This window comes from Setaria italica, chromosome VI, assembly GCF_000263155.2.
Source record: "Setaria italica strain Yugu1 chromosome VI, Setaria_italica_v2.0, whole genome shotgun sequence".
NCBI lineage: Eukaryota > Viridiplantae > Streptophyta > Magnoliopsida > Poales > Poaceae > Setaria > Setaria italica.
Genome location: NC_028455.1, coordinates 1,156,867 through 1,167,627, shown reverse-complemented (window position 1 = coordinate 1,167,627; position 10,761 = coordinate 1,156,867). Strand labels below are relative to the sequence as shown.

Here is a 10,761-nt window from a genome sequence, read left to right as displayed (position 1 = left end):
GTATCGGAGGTGCTGATTCCAGAATTTCCTTCCATCTCTTCTGGCTCCTCTTCTTCTTCGCCTTCCTGTTCTTCTTCTCCCCACTGCTGCATGGGACCATAGCCCTGAGGATCTAGTCCATCGGCATTGGCATTGGCCCACGCAAACTGTTGATGGCCCGCAGGGACTTCGCCCTGATCATCTTCCATATCCACATCAAAGCCCTCTAGATTCTCGTGAGCATATAAATCTATCTCAGGTTCTGCCGGTGGCACTGGATCTTCTTCCATTACAGGCATTAACTGATCTGCTTCCTCCGGGTTTTGGGGTTGAGGCTCTTCTGGTGGAGGTGGTGGAACATTGATCATATTTTGTGCCGGTGCTTGAGCTTGCATTTCTTCTAAGGCTAGACGAAGCGACAGGATTTCGTCTAGCTGCTGAAATCTCTCCGCCTCCAACCTGTGGACATTGGATTCAGCTTCTTCTCTTGCTCGATTTGCCATACTTCGACTTGCTTCAATAAATCCTTGCAGTGCCTGAAGTTTCTCTTCATAATCCTCAATCCGCCTGGACTGCTCGCGCATTGCTTTCTCCATCTCGTGCTCCCTTGCCATTGCTGCCTTCTTGTACATTTCTTTGTCATATCGGGCACCCATTGCTTCCATCCTAGTATCTTCATTTTTCTATTTCTGATTGTAGTATTCCCGGATACAAGCTTGATGTAGATTGTACATAGCAGTCATGTAGTCCGAAGCAGCAGCTACTAACACATCGTGCTCTACACGAGATGTGTTCTTCAAGGCTTTGATCCTTCGCTTCCATATCCCGTCATCTTGATGCTTAATTGGATAGAATCGAGCAGAGCTCGATCCTATTTCCACCTTATGGTTCTCACACAGCTCCGTAAGAGCTGTCATGGCCGCCCTCTCTATCGTATCATGGAATTCAAAACCTGATTCCATTACTTCCTCCAGGCGCCAATTAGGATGGTTATCATCATCTGGAATATGCACATACACTGTGCAATATTGCTTATGTCCAGTATCTTCCTTCCTCCAATAATACTCTGGGGGACTATGGAAGCCCAACTCTTGTAGTGTCTTCCAGAGTAACTGCACAAACCCTGGTTTATCCAGATAACGGCCACGAGTCCACCCATCTCTATCCGTGTAACCTTCTTCGAACATCCTATAAAAAGAAACGGGATCAGGTCTAGCGGCACTCCCCAAACCCAAAAAGTTTTTAAACATGCAATGCAATTATGATGCAACGATTCCTACGTACTTTCAGACTCATATACACACTCGTAGAAAAATTGGTGGCATCGTAATCTCTCCCTGATAAACTACCGGATACTAGCGACACGCAGCAATCCATATCTCCTTCACAACCCAACGCTCAAAATCATATATTACTTTTAGCCCGTGCCCATTTACTATATATAGTTTTAGTTTGGTTAATTCGTATAGTATCTCTACTTGTTAATTTATATATATGTTACTGTGGCGGAACCGCCCAACTTAAGCTGGTTTAAGTGCGCCTAATTGCTGTCGGAGCAGCAATTATCCGAAACGCACTTAAAACAGCATAAGTCCGGTAGTCCGTCGAGTGTCCCTAGGACTCCTCGAAAGATCCACGGCGTGTTTCATCACCATACATCAGGATAATATCCGCGATGGGATAATATCAACAAACATCACATTTTTACATACATAAATAAGAGGTACGAGTTATTACAAGACTTCAAGTTGAAACAAACTTAGTGATGCATTGTTAGACAAGCTCTAAGATTAAACATAAGTAGTTTAGGAGAAGATGCGGTGATAAACGGTTTGCTAGAGTATCGAGAGACTCAGGTCAATACTCTAGGTCTTCGGGGTCTCCTCCTCGACAGCTTCCTGGGTAGCTTCTGAAAGATAACCACAAGGGAAAAACCCTGAGTACGGGGTACTCAGCAAGTCTTACCCGACTAACCAATATAATAGTTTTTCTTTTGGAATGCATGTCGGCCTTTAGGTGTGCTTGGTTGACACAATTTTTGCCGAAAAGCTTACTACGAGTGAAGCCTTAGTTTTGTCTTTTAGTTTAGTTAAGTTATTACCTAACTGTTCTAGATGGTAACAGAAGTAAAAGCAATCACAGCTGTTGATTCATACAATACTTGGCAACAAAAATTTTATATCACATGAGTTCATGCTACGAAGCTCAACGGTGATCAAGTGCATTCATAACCGAGAATTGCGGCGATCCGGATCAAAATACATCCTGCAGGAGAGCACCCGATCACCAGCATCATACGACTGTACCGGTCGTACTAGCAACCTCTCGATTAGTAAAGTCAATGATTAGGAACACAACTACCCGGACCCAGGGATGCACCCCCACATGGGACCCCACGTCTGGCCTGATCCCCATGTGAGTTTCAGGCTACACCCCTGCCAATCTCCAGCACGTCAAATGCGGGTACGAAGCATTCCTGATCATAGAATTTACTAACCTACTGGGCTTTACTGGTCCCATAACCAGTAAGTGATCAGATGTTATCACTTGATCAAGCGGTTAAGACACGGCCCGGTCCTTAAGCAGATTATAAGCAGACAGAACTACATCTCTAGCTTCTGTCTGGTTCTATACTTCAAACTATCTTTCCTAAACAGCATGTATGATCAAGAGTTTTCCCTAAGGTTGGTAAACCAAGCATGTAAGCGAGTAAGCAATTCTAGACTTGGGTAGTTTCTAGGATTTGAACAAGTGGCAAAGATGTCCTTAATTCAAGGCATGATCATACACAAGAATAGGTTTCATCCAACTCCTAGACCTAGTGCATACAATAACCAATTAATCTATAGCTAGTCACATGAAATAACGACTCCAAAATAGATAGGTTTAAATGCACCGGGGCTTGCCTTGATCGTTAAAAAGATTAGCAGATGCCGACGGATTCACTTCACAGGGGACAAATTCAAACACCTCCTCGGACTCCAAAGGTCCTTCTGGAAATTCCCAATAATCTTCTTTCGGTGCTTCTGGATCTACGGTATATACATGCAGGGGTTAGAATGCAAACTTTGTAAATAACAGACTATACAACTTTCCTTCATGATAAGTTGCAAGCCAACAAAGACTATACGACTTATCACGAATAAGTTGTAAGTCCACACACAAAAGAAATCTAAAAAGATTACTCTATATTTTTATTTTCTTACTTAACCCTTCCTATAGCTTTTTCTTTTATTTATAGAAAAAGTGGTAATTATTTTCTAACTTGAAATTCTAATTTCCTATGAGTTATGAATTATTTGTGATTAATAAGTGTTATTCATATTTTATACATTTTATAAATATTAAGTATTTATTTAATTACCTTAAAAGGAAGGCATTAAATAAATACCTAAATTTTTATTGTTTTCCTAGGGTGTAAAAATTTTAATGCATAAAGGAAAATAAAATAAGCCTAACAAAATTGGTTTCACTAATTTTGGACACTCCTACAAATTTCTGTGATTAAAATGGTGTAAAACGATTTTAAACGGATTATTTTACTAAAGAAATCTAACTTTTTCCCGAAAATTCCCTCGGAAAACTTTTCTTACGCAGCTCAACTTCTACCCCCTCTCATGCGTACCGGGCCCCACGACGCGGACCCACCTATCCTCCTATTCCCCCTACCCGCCGGCCCTTTACTCCTTCTGACGGGCCCCGTGGGCCGCTTCTCCTTTCCCTTCTCCTGTTAGCCCAACACCGGCCCATGGCCCCTTTTTCTTTTTCCTTCCTTTCTCACGCGACGCCGGCCTGCATCCGCTGGGCCCCCGGCTCTTTTCTTTTCCGGCCGACCGCACGCGCGTTACTGGGCTGCACAACGCCGGCCCAAGACGACCGCACCGCTCTGGCCCGCGCCTTCCTCCCCCTTCTCTTACTGACAGGCGGGCCCGGTGCACAGCACCTTCTTCCTCCTCCCGCCAAAAACGTGACCGGAACAGGGGGCGGCGCGGCTCGCCGGCCGGCGCCCTTCCGGCGGCGGGTCTTGACGACAACACCAACCCCAACCCTACACGACCTCGTGCGCGGCGACAGCTCCCTTGGAGACGACCGGAGCTACCTCCTCCACGGCGACGGGCGGCGACACCTCCGGTCGGCCATCGTTACCCGCGACTACTGCACAACCTAGCTAAACGACTACCCCGACACCATCCTAGGACCCTAGGGACTCGACTACGACTGCTCAAGAAGAAAGAGAGACAGCGCGAGAGGGTTCTCACCGAGAGCGGGCGGTGCGACGGCGGCGGGCAGAAACGGCGGCGATACAAGGTGTCGCGGCGAGGAAGCTGAGCAACAAGTTGCTGGGGTGATTGGTGGGATGTAGGCGGAGGTGTGGGCGGAAGGAATCGACGGGAGCGGTGGTGTGGAGGTAGAATTTTGATTGGCGGCGGCGTCGGGCAGAAGAGGCACGGGCGGCGGTAAAAAGAGAGGCAGTGAAACGGCGGCGCGGGAGCGGTAGATATTCAAGGGTTTCACTGCGCGCATGGGTGACACCGTGGTCTACCCGTAGGTGTATGTGGCGAGGAGGTGGCCTAGCTTAGCTGCGCTGGCGGATGACCGACGACGGCGGCGGCGCCACGTCTCGGTGCTCAGTCACCGTCTTCTGGCGCCCGCGATCTTCAGAAGCGACTAGCGGCTGATCCTTGATCCGACGGCGGCTCGTGCTTAAACCGAACTTGGGGATAAACTCAAGACCTTCATCTTTTATTTTGGCGTCAACTTGAGATAAAGATCGAATTCACTGAATTTTTGAAGTTTAGCTCGGGTTAGCTCTGAATGTCGACTGAACTGTAATTGTTGTTCGTCAGTTCGACAGTGACATGGACTTTGATTTGGGAACCAATTTAAGGACTTAAGTTTTGTTGTTCCAGTCCAATTTCTTCTCAAAGGTGTGCTATGATCTCCCGAGTTTCCATTTTGCACAAGAACAAGTACCTCTTTTGATTTAAATGGCTCTGAATTCAATCCCAAAGTTGAGGTCACACTGTCATTCAGACTTAGCAATAATTTCAGAGTTTCAGTCATGTGTGATTTTGTGCTGACTTTGAGCTGAATTTTGACTTCCTTCCTTTTTCTGATCCTGGCCAACAATACATGATTATGGTAGTCCAAAGTCTATATTTCAACATGGTATAGTTGTTCTGGTGCACTTAGTTGCAAATTCTTCCAGAATTAAATTTCCAAATCAGACTCTGAGCTGTTTTTACTGAATCCTGTTGTCGGACGAGGAACAGTAAACGGCCCTTTTCTTTTTTTTTTTTTGATTCATCTGAGAGATTTAGCACTAGCTTGGTTCCAAATTGTTGATCCTTTAGTCCCAAATATTCTTATACTTGTACTCCATACATTTGACAAAATTTTTCTGAATTTCAAATTGAAATTCAAATTTCGGTCAAAATTTGGCCGAATTTGACCCTTTTGCTGTTTTTCCTTCTTTTTCTTTTGAATTTTCTCCTGAATTTTTCATGGTTACATTATTATTATGAATGGCATTTATTACAGCCTCTCCCCCTTAACAGAATCTCGTCCCGAGATTCCTGGGGTTAAATCCTTGGGTTTTTGGAATGGAAAGGAAACTGCGTCAGGTTATTTATTCTTTCTTTTTCTGTACAAGGAAAGTGGGGTGGTGGTCTTTGTTCATCTGACCTTGACGGTTTCGAATAACTCCGGATATTTAGACTCTAGGTCTTCCGCTTTTTCCCAAGTAGCTTCGTCCGGAGTATGATTTTTCCATTGCACTTTATAAAACGTGATACTCCGAGTTCGGGTATCGCGTGTCTTTTGATCCAGAATTCTAATAGGTTTCTCCTCATATGTTAGATCCGGTTCGAGCTTAATTTCTGGATCCTCTAAAATTTCTTCTGGAACTCTTAGGCATTTCTTAAGCTGGGATACATGAAATACATCATGTATAGAGGTAAGTTGATCAGGTAATGACAACTTATATGCCACGGGACCTTTTTGTTCCAGAATTTCATAGGGACCAATGTACCTCGGGGCTAGCTTACCTTTTACTCCAAAGCGCTGTACGCCTTTCATTGGGGATACCTTTAAGTATACAAAATCTCCGACAGAAAATTCCAAGGACCGTCTTCTTTTATCTGAATAACTCTTCTGTCGGGATTGAGCTATTTCTAAGTGCTTGCGAATTTTCTGAACCTTCTCCTCGGTTTCCATGACCAAGTCCGATCCCAACTGTGTCCTTTCTCCTACTCCTGACCAATTTAGAGGAGTTCGGCATCTTCGACCATACAAGGCTTCGAACGGTGCCATCTTAATACTAGCTTGATAGCTATTATTATAAGAGAACTCGGCTAGGGGCAAACATTCATCCCATAGCTTAGAGAAGGTAAGGACACAGGCTCTTAACATGTCTTCTAAAATTTGATTAACCCTCTCTGTCTGTCCTCCAGTTTGAGGATGATAAGCAGAACTTCTAATGAGGGTAGTACCCATGTCTTTTTGCAGTTGCTCCCAGAATCTGGAAACAAACTGGGAGCCTCGATCGGAGATAATAGTTTTTGGCACTCCGTGCAAGGATACAATCCGGGTTATATAGAGTTTGGCATATGTCGACACTTGGTATTTAGTCTTAACTGGAATAAAGTGAGCTGATTTAGTAAGACGGTCGACAATAACCCAGATGGAATCATACCCCGTAGAAGTGGTAGGTAATCCTACTATGAAATCCATAGAAATATCTTCCCACTTCCAGACAGGAATTTCTGAGGGTTGTAACAGACCTGCTGACTTCTGTAATATGGGTTTAACTCTTTGGCAAGTGTCACATTCTGACACATATCTTGCAATTTCCGGTTTCATTTTGGCCCACCAAAATCCTTGCTTTAAATCTTGGTACATTTTATTGGTTCCGGGATGAATGGAGAACTTGGATGAATGTGCTTCTTCTAGAATTAATCTTCTCAGATTTTTATCCTCTGGAACTACTATCCGGTTCTTGAAATATAGTCCTCCGTCTTCTTCTTGATGAAGTTCAGGAACCTTTCCCTTGGCTTTTTGCTGGTAAAGTGCTTTAATCCATGGGTCTTCTTTTTGGGCTGTTATGATTCTTTCTTTGAGGGTATCTTGAATCATAACATTCTGGAGGGTACCCTGTTTTACTATTTCCAAATTTAAGCCCTCCATTTCTTCACACAGGGTCTTCAGGTTAGACTGGACGGTAGCACAATGGCATTGGGCTTTTCTGCTTAATGCATCGGCCACCACATTAGCTTTACCAGGATGGTAATGAATTTCTAATTTATAGTCTTTAATCAGCTCTAGCCACCGCCTTTGCCTCATATTCAAATCCATCTGAGTGAAGATATACTTCAAGCTCTTGTGGTCAGTAAAGATATGACATTCACTACCTAAAAGATAGTGTCGCCATATCTTTAGTGCATGCACTACGGCAGCAAGCTCTAAGTCATGAGTAGGGTAGTGTTCTTCATGACGCTTCAACTGGCGAGAAGCATAAGCAATAACCCTGCCTTCTTGCATTAGAACACACCCGATGCCTGTTCCTGAGGCATCGCAATATACATCAAAAGGTTTTTCTATATCAGGTTGAGCTAGCACTGGGGCTGTAGTCAATAATTTCTTCAAGATTTGGAAGGATTCCTCACACTCAGGTTTCCATTCAAATTTTATATCTTTCTTTAATAACTCAGTGATTGGTTTAGAAACCTTAGAGAAGTTGGGAATGAATCTACGATAATAACCAGCCATCCCCAAGAAACTCCTCACTTCATGAACAGAAGTTGGTGATTTCCAATCCAAGATATCCTTGACTTTTCCGGGATCTACTTCAATTCCTTTTTCGGATAGTATATGCCCAAGGAATGGAACTTTCTTTAACCAAAATTCACACTTACTAAATTTGGCATAAAGTTGGTGTTCCCGGAGTCTATTTAGAACAATGCGCAAATGTTGCGCATGTTCCTCTTCATTTTTAGAAAAGACAAGGATATCGTCTATAAAGACAACCACAAATTTGTCTAGTTCCGGCATGAATACTGAATTCATGAGATACATAAAATGCGCTGGGGCATTTGTCAATCCGAATGACATAACCAAATACTCATATAGTCCATATCGGGTGGGAAAGGCTGTTTTTGGTATGTCCTCGGGTTTTATCTTAATCTGGTGGTACCCTGACCGAAGGTCGATTTTTGAAAAGACCTTAGCTCCAGACAATTGGTCGAACAGCAAGTCAATCCGTGGCAGCGGATACTTATTTTTGATGGTTACCGCATTCAAGGGACGGTAATCCACACATAGCCTTAAGGTACCATCCTTCTTTTTAACAAAGAGAGCTGGGCAACCCCATGGTGAGGTACTGGGTCGGACAAAACCCTTATCCAACAATTCTTGGAGTTGTGTTTTTAATTCTGCCAATTCTTTAGGTGGCATTCGATACGGCCTTCTAGAGATAGGAGCGGTGCCGGGTTCTAGTTCAATAGTGAATTCTACCGCTCTGTCAGGCGGTAGCCCAGGCAAGTCTTCTGGAAATACATCTAAGAATTCATTGACAACAGGAATGGATTCTAGAGTCACTGCTCTAGTCTTTTTGACCATCTGGTCTAAGCAGGGGAAAACGGGTAATTGGAGTTTGAAAGAATGGCCCTGGTCATCTTTCAGGCTAACAGCTCGTGTAACCACATTAATTTGTACTTCATGTGCTTTCATCCAATTTACCCCCAAAATAATATCTATTCCTTGATCTTCCAGAATTAAGGGATAAGCTCCCACTTTATTTCCTTCTAGATTTAAAATCACATTGCGAGCTACTTGATTGGTATACTGCGTAGCACCAGTAGCTTGAATAGCATATTTGACATCTAAAGTATGAGCTTCTAGTTGATGTTGTGTGACAAACTCTTTACTTATAAAAGTATGTGATGCACCAGAATCAAATAAAACCATAGCAGGGTAATTGTTAACAAGATACATACCTGCTAGGATTGGCTCCCCTTCTGGAATTTCTTCTACAGTCATATAGTGAGCTTGTCCTGTCTTGGTGTTGACAAACTTGCGACGGACAAACTTTTGTCCAGAGCCTTGGCCCGAGGTCTGAGCTTTCAAGTTCGCGTTTCCACCAATTCTGGGAAAACGACAGTCTCGGGCGAAATGTCCTGGCTTCCCACAATTGAAACAAACCTGTGGGGTTCCTGAAGGAGTAGGGTTCCGAAACCCAAAAGGTGGTGCAGTTCCAGGGCGAGGGGCAGTATTGGGAGCTCTGGCATTCCAGGACTGAAAAGGTCGCTGCTGGAATGAGGGACGATACATGGGTCGGGGAGGACCTCTATATACCATCCTCATCCTCTGTGGAGCATTTCCAAAATTTCCAGAAGGAACAGTCTTCCTTTTTAACGCTTCTTCTTTTTTCAACATTTCATCCAGTGCTTTCATCTTTTCTTCTGCGGTAATGGCTGTACTTACCGCAGAACTGTAATCAGCAAACGTGCAGGTGGCCAACCTTTCTTGCATTCTGGTATTAAGCCCCCTGAGATAACAATCTCTCTTTCTGGTTTCAGTATTGACATGCTCTGGAGCATATTGAGCTAAGTGGTCAAACTCATTAGTATATGCTAGAATGCTGCGAGTGCCTTGCTGTAATCCCAAGAACTGTTCTAGTTTCATCCTCATGACGCCCTCGGGTATAAACTGTGCCCGGAAGGCCTCCTTAAAATCTTCCCATGTGATTTCCCTTCCCGCTGGCTGCCTAGCCAAATGACTGGTCCACCAAGTCGCTGCGGGACCTTGAAGCTGAAGCCCCGCAAACTCGGCCTTCTGAACGGCAGTACATTGGGGGATTACTCGAAATTTCTGCTCCATGGCCTGAAGCCACTCATTAGCTTCCAAAGGATGCTCAGCTTTTAAGAAGACTGGGGGACGTGTTTCCAGAAATTGGGTGTAGGACACCCCCTGTTCTGGCTCTCTCCTACGTCCACCATTGCCGGTGTTCTGTACTATCATCTGGAGTAAGCGGGCTTGCTCTGCCCCAGAATTCATTAAGCTGGCTATGGCGTCAGCCAATGTAGGTGCTCGGGGTAAATCCTCTTCTTGTCCTCCGGAGCCTGAAGCTCGGATTTCTCTGGGATCCGTCATACTGCCAAGAGTAACAAGATATTAATATCTACTGTGCATTCTTATTGACAACTCGTTGCATACTAACATATCACACATCATGCTCATACGCAAACCATACTTATATACATACTTATTTATATTACATGCTTAGGAGTTAATATTTACAAAACCCCTTGGTACCACTTTTCCATCACTCATATCTTACAAGAATATATTACAACATGTTCCAACCAAGTCCACGTTAACCGTCATAAGGAAAGATACCCAGTTCTTCGGCATTTAAGCCCAGTCGTGCCATGGCTTCTTGCAGGACGTCTTGGTCCACGGTCATCAGAGTTTGTCCTGGGGGAGCAACAGGTGGAGCTTGATTGACAGAATTCTCGCTTCCAGACTCCGGTCCATAATCACTCCAAGTGCGAGAAGTATCGGAGGTGCTGATTCCAGAATTTCCTTCCATCTCTTCTGGCTCCTCTTCTTCTTCGCCTTCCTGTTCTTCTTCTCCCCACTGCTGCATGGGACCATAGCCCTGAGGATCTAGTCCATCGGCATTGGCATTGGCCCACGCAAACTGTTGATGGCCCGCAGGGACTTCGCCCTGATCATCTTCCATATCCACATCTGTCCGAAATAAATCGTGCTCATCGAAGTGGC

At 44.3% G+C, this 10,761-nt stretch overlaps 1 protein-coding gene across 1 annotated transcript in view; it reads right to left on the bottom strand.

The window, feature by feature from the left end:
- Positions 1-10,761, bottom strand: part of LOC106804100 — a 29,145-nt gene that overhangs the window by 2,770 nt on the left and 15,614 nt on the right. The gene's annotated exons all lie outside the window — the stretch shown is intronic.